Below are 18,056 nucleotides of genomic sequence, written 5' to 3' on the forward strand. Positions count from 1 at the left end.
CGAAACACGCAAACGCGAAACACGAGGCGCAAAGATGGCTAAAGAGTTGAAGAACATACAATTTAATAATAGAGAAAGGTGTCCGGCGACAAAGCGGCTCTTTGCCGCTTACAAAGCGGCTCGTTCCTTCTATTCTCGGCAGAGCAGAAGCGAGGGGATATGTGAGAGACAAGGGTTGTAAGTGAGAAAGAGAAACACGTTTGACTCGTGCGAAAGAGTAAACGCGAATAGTACAGAGGGTGAAGAGTGAGGGTGGTGCGATATAAAAGTAAGCTCGGGATGAACCACGACACAGTGTTACTCCATTTCTATCCTATACGCTTGCCTATTGTTACGTTATTGCTCCTTCTAAATACTGAGCGTTCCCTGCGACATGTCAACTTTCTTTTCTTCAAAGCTCGATTACTACCGGCGAAAGATCGAATTAAACGGTTTGTCGCGACGCAACGTTTTGACCATTTTTAAGCTGTCGATAAAAGATTCTATGACATATCATTCGAAATTTTTATAATATGACATTATCGAAGGATAAATATTCGATTTGACGTTAATCACAGAAAAACGGGTTAACCAACAAGTTAATTAAACGACAGTTTAATATAACTTCTCTTCTTTCACATGGAATATAAGAAATTCATTGGCAAAAAAGAGTGTACAGCATCCTAAGTTGTCCATCGTTTATCAAACAGCTATGATAAGAGATACGAAAAAAAAAAAAAAAAACGAATACAAAAAAGCTGACAAAGGTTCACGCAGAATACCAGGTTTCGTTGTTGCACGTTCGCTCGTAAGAAAACCGAGCCACGTGCATGTGCGCGCGCGCCATCCAAGAGACGAAAACCAAGGAGTTATCCCTTTAGTTAAAGCGAGACTAATTAATTTAGCGGCGCTGTAAAGAAGCGTCGAATTGCGATTCAGAGCCAGACCGGGTCTGGGTGAAAAGAGGATGTTTTTGCCCCTGATCTCTCAGCGGATGCGCGCCGAGGATTATCCTTTTAGGCGTCCTTTAATTCCATTTGTAGCCGGTGCTCCCGGGCAAAGGCTTTTGTCAACGAGTATTACCCCGAGCCCTTTGAAGTCAAATTGCAATCGAGTAATGTAATAGTTCTGTCCGCGATATGCATTACCGGCGCGGGCCCGAATTCAAGAAGAAACTTGCAATGGAAGGAAAATATAATTTTCTGCGTGAAGCGTTCCAAGGACGCTGGAAACCAGCTTTTCGTAACGAGAAGATTATTTTTATGCTTATCGAGTTGTTCGGAATTCGTCACTTGGCTATGCAGCAACGAAGGAAATCATCATAAGAAGTACGAATTAGTTACGATACTGAAAAGTATCACGATAGGATATCGTCGTTATATTTCTCTGAACGAAAGTTCCGTGGATATAGAGGATCGTGAAATATCGCAAGGTGATTTTGTTTGAAACAGAAAGAATCAAAAAAGTTAAAGTGCTCGAACGTGCGCGAATCTCTATTTTAAATATTAAATACCTACGATTAAAACTCTAGTTTAACTTAGACTGTAATAGTCCATTAAAATGATTTATCTTTGCGTGCTTGATGAATACATCGTGACGATTGCGTTCGGTTTCTGGAAGTCTTGTGCAGATGCAGTTGAATCTTCTCAAATGTCAAAGGAACGCGTTGCTTAAGTTAAATGGAAGTGGGAATGGTTAATTCGCTGCAGAATCTGCGCATGCCACGTGCCGCTGAATCAACTTCTCTCGTTTTCGTATTGTGTAGCTGATCAAGATAGATTTTTGAGAATTGACTAAATTGGAATTTGCGTGGTTAGTGATGCGAATTACAATAGCTTACATTTGCTTTAAACATAGTAAGAAATTTTCAAAAGAAAAAAGGAAATAATTTTACAAACGAATCTTTCTCTATGTTTATACATAGTATATACGCGTGTACATTTGAAGTAGATCAAAGTGAACCAAGGTGACAATAAAATTTTTCATTACGTACTGTGATAATCTATTTCAAGATTAATACAAGATTTATTGAAACAATATATATCTTTTAACATACAATATAGAATATGCAAAGATCCGAGAAAACAAATTCACACGATTGCTCCCTAAATTGCCAATTTTCTCATTAACTGCGGAGTTTAGTTTCAAATATTCCTTACTGATTACACAGCTATATCAAACAATTACGAGTATACACGTCGAGCGCAGATCAAATGCTCCTTTTATAAATTTTACTAAAAAAGTAAAGCAAAACGAGGAAGACTTATATTTCTATTCGATAAAAAATGGACAATGCATTGTTTAAAAAACTTAAGAATTGTCAAAAAATAATAAAGTTCATAAGCCAATTCAGGGAAAACCCGATATACGCAGTAAAATACACGAAACAATTTGAGGAATATCTGATGCAGGGGGGAAAATAATTGATTCAATTTACAAAAAGCAATACATTATACGGAACATAAACGGTATACTAAAGAGAATAATCAAATAATCAAACTTTTTTTCAATCTTTTTGTCTTTTTTATAAAATATATAATAGTTTTACTGGAAGAATAAAGGAAACATACCACTAAATGTCATTTATATTACTTTTTAATAAAATTTTTAGTTTTTATAGTAAATGGTAATTTTTTATTTTACATAACAAGTGTACATGTGAACCGCACCGAAGTAAAGTTTTGCATTGACGTGTATATACGTCGAACGCAGTTAACTGGTTAACTCCAATATAAAACAAGGTTTCACCTTGGCGAGTCTAACGAATCGCTCTCGATCCGCCTCTTACCACTGTTCCCAGATTCAGTCACGAGGCGTAGGTGATAACGAGATATATGCCGCGGTTTTGCTTCTGACGCTTTGCCCTTCCCTCTCGCTATATTTTTTCTTTCTCACCGCGTGCTTTGCTTTAATCAATCCTTTATAAGCATCCCTCGAAGCGCGGCCCATTTATTCTTTCGGAGTGTGTCCATTCGTTTTTAAAAACGCGTATACGTCGGGACCGTGTGCATAACGTATCAAAGTAACAGCGGCAGCATTCTGAAAAGCACCCGTTATCGATCGTACGTAATCTAAGGAGTGCAGCGAGAGCAAGCGAGGAAGATAGAATGACAGAGGGGAAAAAGGCAGGAGCACGAGCGAAAGTCCAGTAAGTCGACGTTTTTTAATTTGGACATGGCCGCCACGGTTAATGACGGTTGCGCTTGAATTCACGTAGGCGAATCTGCCGACGGGACATGGTCATTTCTCGTGGGGCAGAAAGGTCACAGGACGAAACGGGATAAATCTGTTGGGAAAATGAGCTGAGATCTCGGCTCGGCTTTCACCTGTGACCGCATCTTTGCCCAAAAACCGTTTAATCATTTATACGTGGTTCGCCAAACGTTCGTACGCTTTGTCACCGCTGTTCGGGTTTTTAATCTTTCTCGATTCAATCTTTTTCCCAACGAATCTATTGTCACGGTTAATTGACGTTGAATATGGATGTACGTAAGGTTTTGTTCAGTTGCGCGAAGGTAGTTTGCAAATGAATATGCGAATCGACCTCTGGGTAGTTTTAATCGTTGACAAACAGAATTTTATTTCATTGGAGACTTTTGCTTTTCAAGTATACGGTTCCGATGTTATATATTGTATACAATTTGAATTCCACCGTTGACCGTAAGTTTTATCGATACATGTCATGTGCGCGTATTAGTGGAACAGACACGCTATTAGTTCTATGGATATAATAATTAATTTTATATAATAATTATGTACGATATTATTAAGAAACTATAAAAAAGAAAAATATTATATATAGTTTAACACTGTGTAAATTTGTAAAAATTACCAATTACCCAGTGCCTTGTACGTACGTTATGTGATTTCAATGTTTTTAGCATGTATACAAGTGACATAAATCTACAAAACGTATTTTTTAAATTTTCGTTACAGGTTCAGATAAACGAATTATAAGATGCGATCTTTACTATTTTCTTCACGATTCCTATCAATTGAAATTTTTAAAAATTTTCTTTACTTATTATCTAGTAAACTAGTCCTTTCAACTTCTCAAAAACATTCAAGTTGTTTGGTCTAATTTTAAAAAATGGTGTCCGGATATTAAAGTCACTAATTGTAGCTAGTAATGTACCTACATCAAGTAAATATCTTGAACGGTGCACTTTGCTTCCTTGTTCTTTATGAACCACATTAAAGGGTGACAAATCCCAAATGTACTTTACAGATTAGTACCTGAAAAAGTAGTCCTTTAAGTCGTTTTTCCTCTAATATCTTTCTCTACATATAACCAAAAACGGTAGACTTGTCTAATTACGTGGATTACATATATGTATAAAAGTATTGTATAATACAAGAACAGAAAATATACTAATAATAAACACAGAATACTATATAATGGCTCAGTATTTCGTACATTCTAAAATTATTAAAATTTCAAGCAAAAAGTAGGCCTTAATTATCCTAATCAATGTATTGATAAAAGAATATTTCAAAATTTATCTCCTTTATTATTTTAAACCTATCACAAAAAGGAAAATGTAAAAGGATGCTTCCAATCGAGCTTAATCTGTTCGAAAGAACTTATCGACTTGCGAATATCGGGGTCGAAGGTAACGAAACTGCAAGACATTGAGGAGAATGTAGAGGGGTTGAACCTAGAAAAGGAGCTGGAAGCGGAGAGGGGGCGGTTGTACCGATGCGGCGACGTAGTCACGTATAAGCAGTGACTCAGCCTCCGCCCTCCTCTCGTTCTCGGCACCCTTCGCACTCGGCTCTCCATGTCCTTCTTCCTTGCTCCTTGCCGTGGTTCCAGTGGCAATCTGTTATTAAAATCAGCAACGAGAAAAATTCGTGCCGTATCTACGTAGGACGAGCCGCGTACCGACAGACGTGTTGTGGCAAAAATTAAGCCACCTACTAACTCAAAAACAAAATTACCGCGAGGTGTATGGAGTTGCGTGTCAGATGCAATCTTTTCAACAAATTTAAACGTTTTTTTACACGTAATTGATATTTGTAGTTTTTGATTTCGGCTTAATTGACGGAAATATTCAAAAAAATTTTCTGAACGATTCTTTCATTATTTTCGTCATCCTGATTTTTCAAGTAGATTTTCTATTTGATTCACAATCGATCTATAAATTTGAAAAGTCCACAAAATTGCATTTCATTTGTCAGGTAAACGTTGACTGCGCATTTCCAAGCACTCTTTAGCCGTGGAATAAGCGACATCGATAACGCAACCGGGTCAAGTATCTTTTTCATTTTGTTTTCTGTTTCCTCTCTTCCTTTTTCCTCCTCGTTCTTGGTTTACGCCACAGCGCGGATTGACATTTTGATTTAAACGATGCCTCCTTGAAATATTCATTTTACTTTGGAGCGCCGTGCTTATCATGTTTGCCGATTGTAATTTAATAGTCCGGCAGCGAGGAAATTGGAAATCTGCTCGCAACGCATATCGCGTGTTCACCGATATTACAGATCGCTGTTTGAATCTATCGATTTCAGTTTATCCGGCTAAAGCCCCGAAATCATCTGCTCCTTGAACCAACGAAAATGTGATTTCGTGGTGGTACGCTAATCTACCGGTGAATTCGCAATCAATCGTCACATCCCGGCACCCTCCGAATAGATCTGGAAAATTTGCACGAACGATCCTTTCTAGGTCCGAAGGATTTTCGCCAGCGATTTATACGCAATCGCATAAAATGCTTTGGTCGACGGCCTAGGGATTTTCATGTTGTAGGTATTGGGCGGTTAACTAGATCGCGAGGTACATGTCTATAAGCAGGTTTGAGCATCGGTATTTGTTGGAGTATGTAATAGCTTTAAGAGGGATTTTTATTTGTATCCTTCAAGAAAGAAAAAGGTTTTTAAAAACTAGATAAAAATTGGTAAAATTTTACAGAATATGATATAGTTCTAAATACTTGAATTATAGAAACCATCTAATAATTTGGACACTAAAGAACGATACTTCAAATCCAAAAACTACGACTCGTTCATTATTAAAAATATAAACTCCTAACTTTATTCCCCTGCATAATTAAACCTCCACTTATCCCTCTATCGAAGCAAAAGAGCACATACAATATCGCGAGCACGTGAAATCCGCTTTGCGCATGCAAATCATAATTCGCGGGTGGAGCTTCCTCGTCACTCAAAGGATTCCATTATTCGATCAAGCGCCACAGAAGATGAATACCAAAAAAAAAAAAAAAAAAAAAAGAAAAAGAAAAAGAACGATGAAAAAGGGGGAGGAGGAAATAGGGCTAAGGCGCAAGTGGGGAGCAAAGGGGGATGGTTCTCTAAAAAATTTCAATCAGTTCTACTGCTGCGAAAGGAGCCCCGGGAGCTGCCGCGGAAACCTTTTAGGACTGAAAAGAAGCACAATAATGATCGGATTTTCCCTCGATATCGATCTCACGGCCGTGTTTCCACGTCTGTCGCAGCACCTACCCGCCTACCTAGCTACCTACGAGCCCGTAAGAAGAAATATTGCTACTGAGACTGCAAGATACGATAGGAGAGAAGAGCACAGAGCCTTATCGGCTACGAGCTGGCGTTTATTTAAATTTAAAACTGGAAGAGATCGATCTCGAGCCGCGGTCACGGCTTCGTGTTCCTTCATCCTCTGTCTCTATTTTTTCACAGAGGCCAGACGCGCGCGACCCTTTTCCCTTTCTCGAGTCTCACCGCCTCTAATTCCCGGCTCTTGTCGATCGTCTCCGCGCCCGGCACGTCCCTCGAAAAACTCATTAACGTGTCTCGCTGATTCTCCTTCCCTTTACCTTTCCTCCGACTCAGCCAACTTCTTGTACGTACTCTGTGTGGAGCGTGGAAAGGAAACGACGCGACGACGTGGTCCAGGTCGGAGAACAGATCTACAGATTCTCTCTTCGTCCCATTGCTGTTTGCCTCTTGAGGACGTGAAGAGCCGCGAGCGCGCTTTGCTCCAGGTTTTAAGAAGTGTTTGCGGGAGACTAGGAAGAGATTATGTGTGAGCAAATGTGGGAAGGAAACGAAAGGAGCAGGCTGCTGCGTTCTACGTTCTGATGTATAGGAAAGCTACCGAGGAATTTTCTGAGGAAGTTTGTACAGGAATGGGGATTGCTTCGGATGAACGAATGGTGTGAAGGTATGTGTTTGTTAGTACATTGGATGCAATGTGTTTGTCGAAAAGGAGTAAGGATCGTACAGTATAATGAAGAAGAAGTTTACTGTTTTTGGATATGTTTTTTCACTGAAAGTTTACAAGAAACATTATTATTATTATCATTATTATTATCACAGAACATATTATTTTATCAGACTATCTCTGATAAAATAAATAAAAATATTAGGTAACCTTTGAAGTATATAAAAATAAATGAATATGCGATATTAAACTTATAATCAGATTTTTCATTAAATTCTTAAATTTTGAATACGATGAGCACTCAAATTTGAAATACAAATACTAACGTTGTTGACCGAAGCGAAACATAGCAAAAAAAGCCTTAATATTCTCTCGTCTTCGTGAATATGTATATAGTACAACGTATAGTACTAAGGTTTTGGTAAATTAACGTATGCGGGTGCAAAAGGGATGCGATGTGAAAAGCGATGTACTATCTATAGAAGATACGTGTGTTCTTCGTCGTTTGAATCACATTATTCTTTCTTTTTCTTTTTTTACGATGTTAGGACATTACACGAGTGACCTGCAATTAAACGAAAGACTTGCCTGTTTTCTTTTCGCGATGGAGATTTCCTTTCGTCAATCGTCAAAGAAACATCCTCTTTGAGGCAAGGCACTGACTTTATCGCATGATTAAGTAACACCACAAAACAGAATTCTATTACGTACTTTACGGCAAAAAAAAATATTAGTCAAAAGTGCGAATCTATTTGACAAACTTTAATGTTTGTGTACCCATAATATTGTTTTATTCATTGAATAATGTTATTATCATTAGAGATTAGCTCCATGTGGAAACGTTTACAAATCAATTTAAGTATTATACGCAATAGAATAAATAATATGCTGATTCATACGTATGGCTGTTTATAATATCGCATTAAAATACTTATCGGGCATCCACCATTTTATTGGTCAGTTTGTAAGTTGTAATTTATTTTTAAAAATCTCGGAAGGAGACGAGCGAATTTTTTCGTTACTCGTTGCTTGTCCCAATTAATTTAACGAGGCCATTACAGATAAATTAAAAGCAGAATATTTAACGAGGATTATATTTAAATGAAATTCTGATATATTTTTCTTGTTTTTATAAAAGAAACTTTTATTTTCTTTGCACATTTTCGTTCAAGTAATTAGAATATTCATTAAAAATTGCGATATATTACCCAAGTAAGATTCTTCAGTACGAGTGTAGTATCTTATATCCAGGTAGGTACCCACTGTGATATAAAATTGATTCTGATTATATCTTATATTCGATAATCGATATTCTAGTTACTTTCCACTTCGAACGGTGATATCCCCCTTTTTTAAATCTAAATAAAAATAATAGAAATAGTAGAAAATTTTATTTCTTTTCCCTCAATGCCCTTTATGTAACAAACATACCACTTCCGTGCACGAATCTTGAATTCAACTATAACCAACTGAAGAGCCGGTGCGATACGCGATTGTTACTTTGTTCGCTTGAATTTTCCTAATTAATTCGTGTTGCTCGCGTGGATGCGAGGCGGTCGTTAAGCTTAATCGTGAAAATTATTCAGTTTCAGGGACGGCGTTCATTCGCGATAAACGTAAGAGAGCAGAGTAAGACGTTCCGTCCTATAATCTACCGTATTCACGGAACAGGAATATCCTTGCAGGCAAAATTTAGTCGACGCGCGGAAGTAGGGTGGGCGATTAAATAATAGAGAAGACGAAAGAAGAGTGAAAAAAAGGGAGGAAGGAAAATGAGAAAAGAACGACTCTTACCTGGGCATCTGGTGGAATATTTTATTAACAAGGCTAAAGTAGTTGTACTATATATCCGAGGGAACTCGAGAGCAAAGTGTATTACGACTCGAAAGAAACTATGTTCGCGCAGGAAACTACCAGCTGTTATTAGTTATGTAGGTTATTCAGCTTGAGTATTTAATTGCTATCAAAACAGCCGCGTGGGCGCTCTTCAATCGGCATCGGTATCTTTTGAGTTAAAATCGAAATAGACTTTCCCGGGCGACGATTACGAGTGCCTTTTACACGTTTTAAGAGCGCTTGAATTTTCGAGAGGAAACATTTTCATGTAAAGCGTTGTTTTGTAAAATAGAAAAGGAATTAAATTACAAAAGTCTTAGTTTTTATCGATTTACGTGAAACATGCTAAATCAGAGTTCTCTACGAAAGGCTAAACTTTTCTTTAGCAATAGGGAATTCGTAATTGGCTGAAATTTCTCATCGATGTTTCGAAGTAGAAGTGCACCCTATTGGGTCGAACACCCAGACTCGAGATGTATTTACTTACTTACAATGTTATTGAAGTATTGATACGTTCATTGTTCTTTCATTTTATTCTATTAAATAATCGTATATAAAATACATGTATTATGTACAACCGTATCTCTTATAACTCAATTATTCATATAAAAATTGTGTTATAAATTGTCCTTTAAATTAAAAATCGGCCGCTGGCCTATAAGTGGATCACATATGCATTATTATATATGTGGTATCATATATTGTTATGTACACATGAGTCACATAATTAAAGCTACAATAGAATTTTAAGGCTACCCACGCATAAAGTCAATGCAATACGTATCGCAAAATCTTTTCGCTATTATGAATTTGAATGCTACCAGCAAAGATCATTTCCTTTTCAATAATAAAATTATCGAGATATAGCCGATGAAAGTAATGCAATTTGGAATTTTACCAGAAATTATTTGATATTCAAAGATTACAATATATTGGACGGGAAATTGTCTTAATTAAACATTCTAATGATTCGGATTCACGTCAGAATTGTGACGCTGCTTACGTATCGAGTAAAAGAAGGAAAAGTTCCATAAGCGAGTGTCACGCGATACAATGAAATATCGGCGCTCTTCCGGTTCTTCTTCGCCGTGAAACGCGTTTTTGCACGGTGTCTGCGCCAACCGAGAATTATTTTTATGCTGGAACACGTTGCTACGGGTTCAACCCAGAAACCCCCTTTTTTTATTTTAGGTAACTGGATGTCGTAGTTTCGCGGTGTTTAATGCAGATGAATCACCTGTTTCTGACCCAGGGATGCACTGAGTTGTATGGTTATCGTTTGGTGGTTTCGGAACATATTTTGGATGATCATGCAATGTTATAAAATTTGAAATCGACACACTATTTCTTCTTACTTTATAGACATTTTTTCGCGTGTCTGATTTGCGTAATGTGCTTCTGTAAAGTGTCTATTATTCTAAAGAATGGATTAAGCAATCACATTTTTCAGCGACTGCGTATCCGAACAAACAAACGGAAAGTTGGAGAGCGTGCGAGAACAACGAGCGAAAGAAAGCGAGCCTCGAGCGGACCATTAAATCGGCAACAGGCGACAATGAAAACCAGCTCAGACATTTAACCCTGAAAGCATAGGGACTGACGTGCCACGATTTCACGGCAACGTTTTTGATCTCGAGCCTGTTGTTTCGTTGAAAATGCGAGCGAACAGTGCATTTTGTGCTCATAGCTCGTCCCCGTTGTGCGCAAAAAGCCGCGAATATAACGGTGGAAAAGGGTAGAACGGGAACGAAAACGAGAACAAGGGAGACGGGGTGATTTGCCAGAGAAGCTTTTGTTTCCTCTTTTTGAATACGGCTCGCCCGACGACGCGTATGAATTCTGAGAGGCGTTGAATTTTTACGGCTTTGCACGCCTCAAATTAGTTCGTAGCCTGTACACACGTTTCTTCTCATTGTTGCTTCGCTATTATTGTCGTTGTTTCTTTGATATCGCTGTAGCAAAGTGTAATGTAATAATGATGCTTTGAACACGTGAAAGAGCTTTCGTCGTTTTACCTTCTCTTTGTTAAAAATGTTTCGAAAGAAAGTAAATGAAAGTCGAATGAAAAACGAAACTATTAGTTTTTATTCAATTTCTTCTAGCTTTATTTCTTCCATTTTGTTCCGAGCATATTGCTGCAGTGGGCAAGTCGAATTACATGTCGAAGTAGGAAATAATACGAATCACAAACTTAAAAATTGTATTATTTCGATCCATTATGGCGAATACAATAAGGAAGTAAATCAGTTTTTGAGTCGTAGCGAATTTCAGTTTTCTCCGTAATAAAGATAAAGTTGACACTTGTCAAAAGTAGATTTACGCAATCGAGTCATGAGAAAAGTGAGAGTTGATCCGATATCCGGTCGCAGCAGGGGAAAAGTTAGCGCGTTCGGAATTTGAATATAAATCGAAAACCCGATCGCGATCAATCTCTTTTTACGTTCCCTGCTTTTAGAGCAAATACTGCGTCGGCCATCACCTTTGACCTCCATACTAATTAACCTCTTGGTTCTGGCGGTAAGTAATGAAAAAAGAATAAATAACCGAAGTAGAATGAAGGATCAATGAAGGTCAATATGACACTGTTCCTACTTCTTTTACTTTATCGAAGGCGTATCGATTAAGATCATCTCAGCGAGAATATCTGATAAAATAAAATTTATGTTACATACACGACTAGCTTCCTGTTCGTATGATCAATAATTTCTGACCAAATTTCTCCCTTTTTATTTTAAACTTCTAGAAGAAAGGAAAAATCCCGATTCTAATTAGGACGGAAATGCCATGGAATTCCTCCTCTATCCTTAATAATTGAGATCGTGATATCACAGTAGCTGGAACGAGATTTCAGTGTATCCGATCAGAAATGGAGTTCGGACTTTATTGTTAACCAGATTTTCGATAATTCTAAGTATAACAATATTGAACGAAAAGAAATAGCCATATCGTGTCTAGGAATGCTATGTTTGCAAAAATTATTAGTACATATAAATATATACATACATACATATATATATATATTAATAATTATCATTGACTTGTTAATCACACGAGTAAAATCATGTTCAATTTACTGCATGACTACTTTAACTGACTGAGTCGTTTAGCCTACTTATAGATTCTTTTTCCTACTTCTAGTGTTCTATATAGTTTCGTCCATAACAGTTCATGCGATAAATTTATATTGGGCTAAATTTATTAGATCCCAAGAAGAGGTTTAAAATAATCGGAGGTTCGAATAAATATGTAAAAGATTTAGAATATCAAAATATCAGACTAACCATCTTGATCCAGTAACATTTCGAATAAGCGTTAGAAGCCGACTATTTTCATTTAATTATTTACTCCTACGAAAATACCCATTTTATGTCGTCAGATATATCGTTTTTCATTCAATAAATCAATGTTTATGATGAACCGCGACTTACAAATGAGAAGGTCACATTACTAAAGAACAAAGTTCTTGAGACGTGATTCGGTCACATAAAATACTCAGCTGTAATCTCGCTCTATACTTTGAGAATCAACGCTATCGTCTAAGCAATCATCCCATTTTCACGCAGACACAACGTAGCGAGAAGTATACGCGCGATATCTTCCGGTTCGTGAAACAATGGCTCCATAAAAGCGGCGGAATCCAGACAGGTTTCTGCGGACTGTGCGAGGGCACTATCTCATCGCTACAGTCGCTGCAAGACTTTACACCAGGCAATGTGTGTGTCGCGCGAAGATCCGCGTGAAATAAATAAAGAAATAAATAAAAATGAGTAGACACGTGTCTCACAAATCACGCGGTGGTGCGCTGACGAGACCCACGGGACCTCGAGGCGGAACCGCATGTGTTCCTCTTCTCCGCGACGCGGGAACCGAGGATCCTCACGAGAAGGGATGACTTTCTGGATTATTCCACGCGTGTCTCACCTTTGCATGCTTCTTTCCACATCCTCAGCACCGTCCTGCCACGCTTTTATTTTTCCAACGGAATATTCTGGCGATGTTCCTCCGTGGTGTCTTCCTGTGATTTTTTTCTCTGACCTGCTCAAAATGGAGGTCGTTCGGAATGATGGGTCTATTCGAGGGTGTTCTATGATTGATATTTGGTCCCTGATGTCGGTGGCTGAGGGTATAGTTGGCTGAGATATGGGTATTTTTTGATGTTAAAATATTAGACATTTTACGAGAAATGTTACTTATATGACTACCGATGATTCTTGTCAGATTTTTAGATGACACTGTTGTCTAAACGATATTCTACATTGCAGCTTTGCTATGAAAGTAATGCAATTCAAAAATATTAATTGTTCAAACTAGTTTAAAGAATGCGGGAATCTACACGTAATCCAACGCACGATCTATTTATCGTAAATTTCCAAATAATTTCTGGAAAAAAGGAAAAAGCGCGAAAAGAGAAAATGACACGCTATACATGCGGTATCTGACCGAAACGGAAATTGAATTCGTGCAATATTACGCAATATGTTACGAAAATGCGTCTTTGGTGCAATTCGAAAGAACACGGTTTACGAAATAATGAAAAATTGTGAACTCAGTAACAACTTTTTTACCCTTCAGTGGCGCAGACACGGTACCGCCTTTTATGTCACGTTCACGAAGGAAGTATGATTTTTGAAATTATTTCACGCATGTTCGGGCTTCGTGTATGTCCCTAGCCATCTACTTCGTGTTACCGTTACTATTTTACGTTACGAGACGGAAAAAATTTCGTGTTCCGTACAGTACACGCATAGGCTGCCTACGTTACCGCATAATTAATTGCAAGGCGTGATTATTATTAACAGTGGCGTTAATTACTCATACGCATACTGCATGGAATAAGCTAACACCGCTCTTTAATTAAAGGATGTGAAAGAATTTTTAATTCTTAGCGTATTTTATATGTACAATTAGTGGATTCAGTTTTTGCACTGTGAATATGTTGAAGTTACAAATTAACGATTAATAATTAAAATGCGAGAAACTAAAACACAAGGTATAAGTTAATATGTGACTAGATAGCCACCAAGTAATACAGGTCAGTATATGATCAGACGTCTCGTAACTGCCGCGTAATATCGCTCACTAGATCATTCCGTTAATTCGCAATTTACTGATAAGTAGAACTAAAACTCGACTAATTAATAAACTTAAATAGAAGCTACAAATATTTTCAGAAAAACCACACATTAAATTTTCCCCTCCAAAGACTGATCAAAGCGTATACTTATTTTCCGTAAGTAGCATGATTCAATAAATCCCTATCACAGAAGAAAGCGTACCCCACCGTTTACAGGTGGCTGTCTTTCCAACGGCATAAACAAATATTGGAATTTGTTCCTCTGAAAATATTTACGTACGCTCGCCGAGCAAAAAATATGCAAAAAGTTCTCCCTCAGAATGAGAAAGTCCGAGATAGATACCTATAGGTTGAGTTTCAAACCTCTCTTCGTGGCCCGTAGTGACCTACGAAGAGGAGGCCACAAAGGTTCAGGATTATTCTATGTGTATTCGATCACTGTGCTTCTTTCTATCCGCTATGTTCGGTGATCGTACGCTTTCTGCGACCTTCCTTACTATTGCTCTCTTTCCTGTTCTCCTTGAATGCTCCCCCACAAAAGGCTTGATGTTTGTACGCATGAGCAGGGTGCACGTGCGACAGACGTATGAGTTGATGTATAGCTCGTGTATAGTATAGCGTGAAAGTATCGTTACAACTGGGTTAGAAGCCGCTCACAACATTTGTAATGCAATCCGCTTGCGTACACTTGCGACCATTGCCAGCTCTGCTTTCTCATTCGTTTCTACTCTACTGATCTTTGTTCGCAATTTCGGAGAACACGTAAGGGATATTTTCTTAAGAAATAGTATATGAAATTCTAGTTAGATTGATTAATAATTGCAGTAAGATAAGTTAAAGACGAACGCATTTAGTAGTATTTTGTCAAATTGCAAATAATCGTTTTGCTAATTCAAAATTATGTATCCGTTTAATTATTTAATAGCTATATAGTTCTAATAGCTCCATCGCATAGTGCAATTTATTTTCGACACAACTTCTGTTTACGTACCATCCTTGTGTGAACTTTAGGTATGAATGAATAAATTGTAACTGAATGTAATTACACACAACGTGAAAGCATATGTAAATCGTGCAACTCGTTATTCCAAAATGAATTTTGAAAGTGACGAGAGCTACGAACATCCAAGCAAGGTGTTCGACTTTTGGAACATACGAAAATGGAAATTTGATTTATGATTACATGTGAAGTTGTTCATCAAAATTCAACAAACGTTATATTTTTAATAAAATTCGTTGCAACGACGTTATCGAAATACTTTACTCTAAGTATTTTAAAACTAATTAAAATAAAAATTAACTGTTCGATGCAAGATAATGCGCCAATCCGGAATTCTCCGAATGCTCTCTCGCTTTAAGTTGTGAAAATGGGAAAGCGCTGAGCAATGAAACGACTATGAAATTCGAAGCAAGCTCGAACCCCACAGTGAGCATCCACCGTTAGAATTCAAGCACACAAATCGTGCGACGACGTTAAAAATAAAGTGAGCAGCACTCGTGGCAGTGCTATCGTGTCGTTTGAAGCTCTTCTGAAGAAACTTCGGCTTAACAGAATAAAGAGCTATGTACGAGCAGCACGATTTCCATTTGCGTCGTCGCTTTATGCTGGACTCGTGTTTTCCTCGGAATGATAATCCACCGTAATTGGTCACTGCGTGCGTGTGTTGCACGATGTGTTATTTGGAAAAAAGCACCATCGCGGCGATTCTAATTTTGAGATTGTTTGATAGACTGTAACGCATTACCTTTTTTAATATACGGATAGGTATATCTAGTATTTGAGAGATAATGAACATTTTTACCCGTAGACTTTCATCTAATACCGTTACTTAAATACAGATACTTGAAATAAGTACTCCGTAAAGGAATAATTTTATTAAATCAGACAAATATTGATAAGACAAGATAATAAATACAATGAAGTAAAGCGCCAAGTGCAGATATAATTGTATAATTATTTAATTTGATTAAATGTATGATCTTTGAATGATTAAGTCGGACAATTTAACAACGTAAACGACAAGATATAATTATATTTTCCACAGGCAAATCCCGATGGATTAACTGATTGACTAAAACATTCTGCTGACCCGATTTCAATGCGGAAATCCACAACGTGGATTAGAAATGATATATTAAATTCTCAGACTGTCAAGTCGAAGTGATCGAAGAACAATCTTTTCATATTCTCTTACATATGTTCGTAAAAGAATCAACTTCCTTTTTATAATATATAACTTTTTCTATTATCACCTAACTAAATCTAAATATTGCATAATGTAATCTTACTCTTCGGTTTATTTTATTTCTTTCACATTTCATGAATGCCATTTAAAAATATTTTATAACATCAGAATCAAACTTATAAAACTACACGAGTTTCTTTCATGTTTACCTAAAACAAGATTGCAACTTCAACTTGTTGCTATAATCACCTTATACGATACAAATTACCGAGTAAGCTTGAATAAGCAAAAAACAGGAAGACAGGACATTTTCTGGCTATCGGACAGTCATGTTGAACGTCCTAGTGTGGCCTTTATATGCATGGACGAAGCGTAACGCGCTGTAATTGCGTATGGAGTAGACACACTGCGTGACGTATCGCTGAAAGCTATATTGTCATGATGTTACGGTGTATCGCCACCGGCCAGGCCTACAATAATCATGTCATAATGCAATCCACGCGTGCTTCCCGCGTGTGTACGCGAGGCTTGCAATTATCGCCGCGCACGAGGACTCGTTATAGCCTTTAACGTGGCGTGCATCGGCTCCCAATGCGTGCACGCATAAAGTGCTAGTACAATTGCATCAACAAGCGTGCATCCTTGCTGCGGCGACGTGTCATCGCCAGGGAACTGGCTTTCGACAGTGCGTGTTACGCGGGTTATTCTAAATTCTAAATTTCAATTGCCATTCACTAAAATTCGACGACGACGCTCTCTCGATCACGATATTAAGATCTCTCGGTGATGACTCTCTCAAAGAACGTGACGATTTTGATTAGTTTTGAGTAGCTTTGTTCGATAGAATGGCTATAAAGGAAAGTAGAAAATGTATGGAATGAGAGAAAGTCTGGTAAGCAATCGATAGAGATCGTGAAATGAAGGTTATAAGTTTAATATACACAAACGTAGTATAGCGACATAAAGCAAGTTACAAGACTCAAATTACGGAACTAGATAGTAAGCTTAAAGTGAGTGAAGAATACTCGACAAATAAAGTCTTGATATGCTTCGTCCACAAATTTTAATGTAAAAATGCGAAAAACTTCTTCTCTTCATTGAAATAGTAAGATGATATGGATAATATATTGTCCACCTTTTACAATAATACAAATTGCACATGGATTACAGTATAAAATTGGTTATAATATAAAGCGTGTCAAGTAACCGTGTCACGTATGTTTAACATTCTTCAAGAAGAAAAATGAACCGTCCGTTCCTTTTGACTAGCTTTTCCGACATGGATTTCTAAATTACATTCACGAGTACCATTATTCTCGACTTATCACGAACATCTTGAATTCCAATCTATTAAAAGTTTACATTACGGTTTTCTATTAAAATTCGAGCTTGTTAATCCTGTGTGCCGTATACTCGACTAAAATAGCGAATCTCTTACAAATAAGAAAATAATCTTATCACGTTATATTCGTACGACTATTTTCGACACTTAAAAAATTTTTATCAATTACTTTTCCATTACTTTACTATCGTTTAATAGTTATTTCACCATTTCATTACTATTTCTTCAGACATTAAAGATTTTTATTAATTCATACCAAAGACGGATACGTTCGACAGTTCTATTAATTGAATTTTTCTAGGCTGCGATTAAAGCAAACTTTCGTAACGGCAAGTTCCACGAACTCCCGTTGCGTTCAATTCCCTTGCTTGCAAGCTTTTTCTATTGCGTAATCGATTAAAGTTTAATCTGGCCTGGAGATCGACGCAGGGAAGCTGACCGTGTTCGAACAAAATATAATCGATCGGGGATCGAGGAAACGCTATAGAAGGATATAGA

The 18,056-nt window shown here is 37.4% G+C and overlaps 2 protein-coding genes across 4 annotated transcripts in view; both read left to right on the forward strand.

The window, feature by feature from the left end:
* The window catches only part of LOC139988969 (damage-control phosphatase ARMT1), a 300,302-nt gene that overhangs the window by 167,340 nt on the left and 114,906 nt on the right, over positions 1 to 18,056 (forward strand). The gene's annotated exons all lie outside the window — the stretch shown is intronic.
* LOC139988968 (lachesin) overlaps positions 1 to 18,056 on the forward strand; it is a 260,206-nt gene that overhangs the window by 155,666 nt on the left and 86,484 nt on the right. The window lies entirely within an intron of this gene.

The sequence above is a fragment of the Bombus fervidus genome, chromosome 7 (genome assembly GCF_041682495.2).
Source record: "Bombus fervidus isolate BK054 chromosome 7, iyBomFerv1, whole genome shotgun sequence".
Classification (NCBI taxonomy): domain Eukaryota; kingdom Metazoa; phylum Arthropoda; class Insecta; order Hymenoptera; family Apidae; genus Bombus; species Bombus fervidus.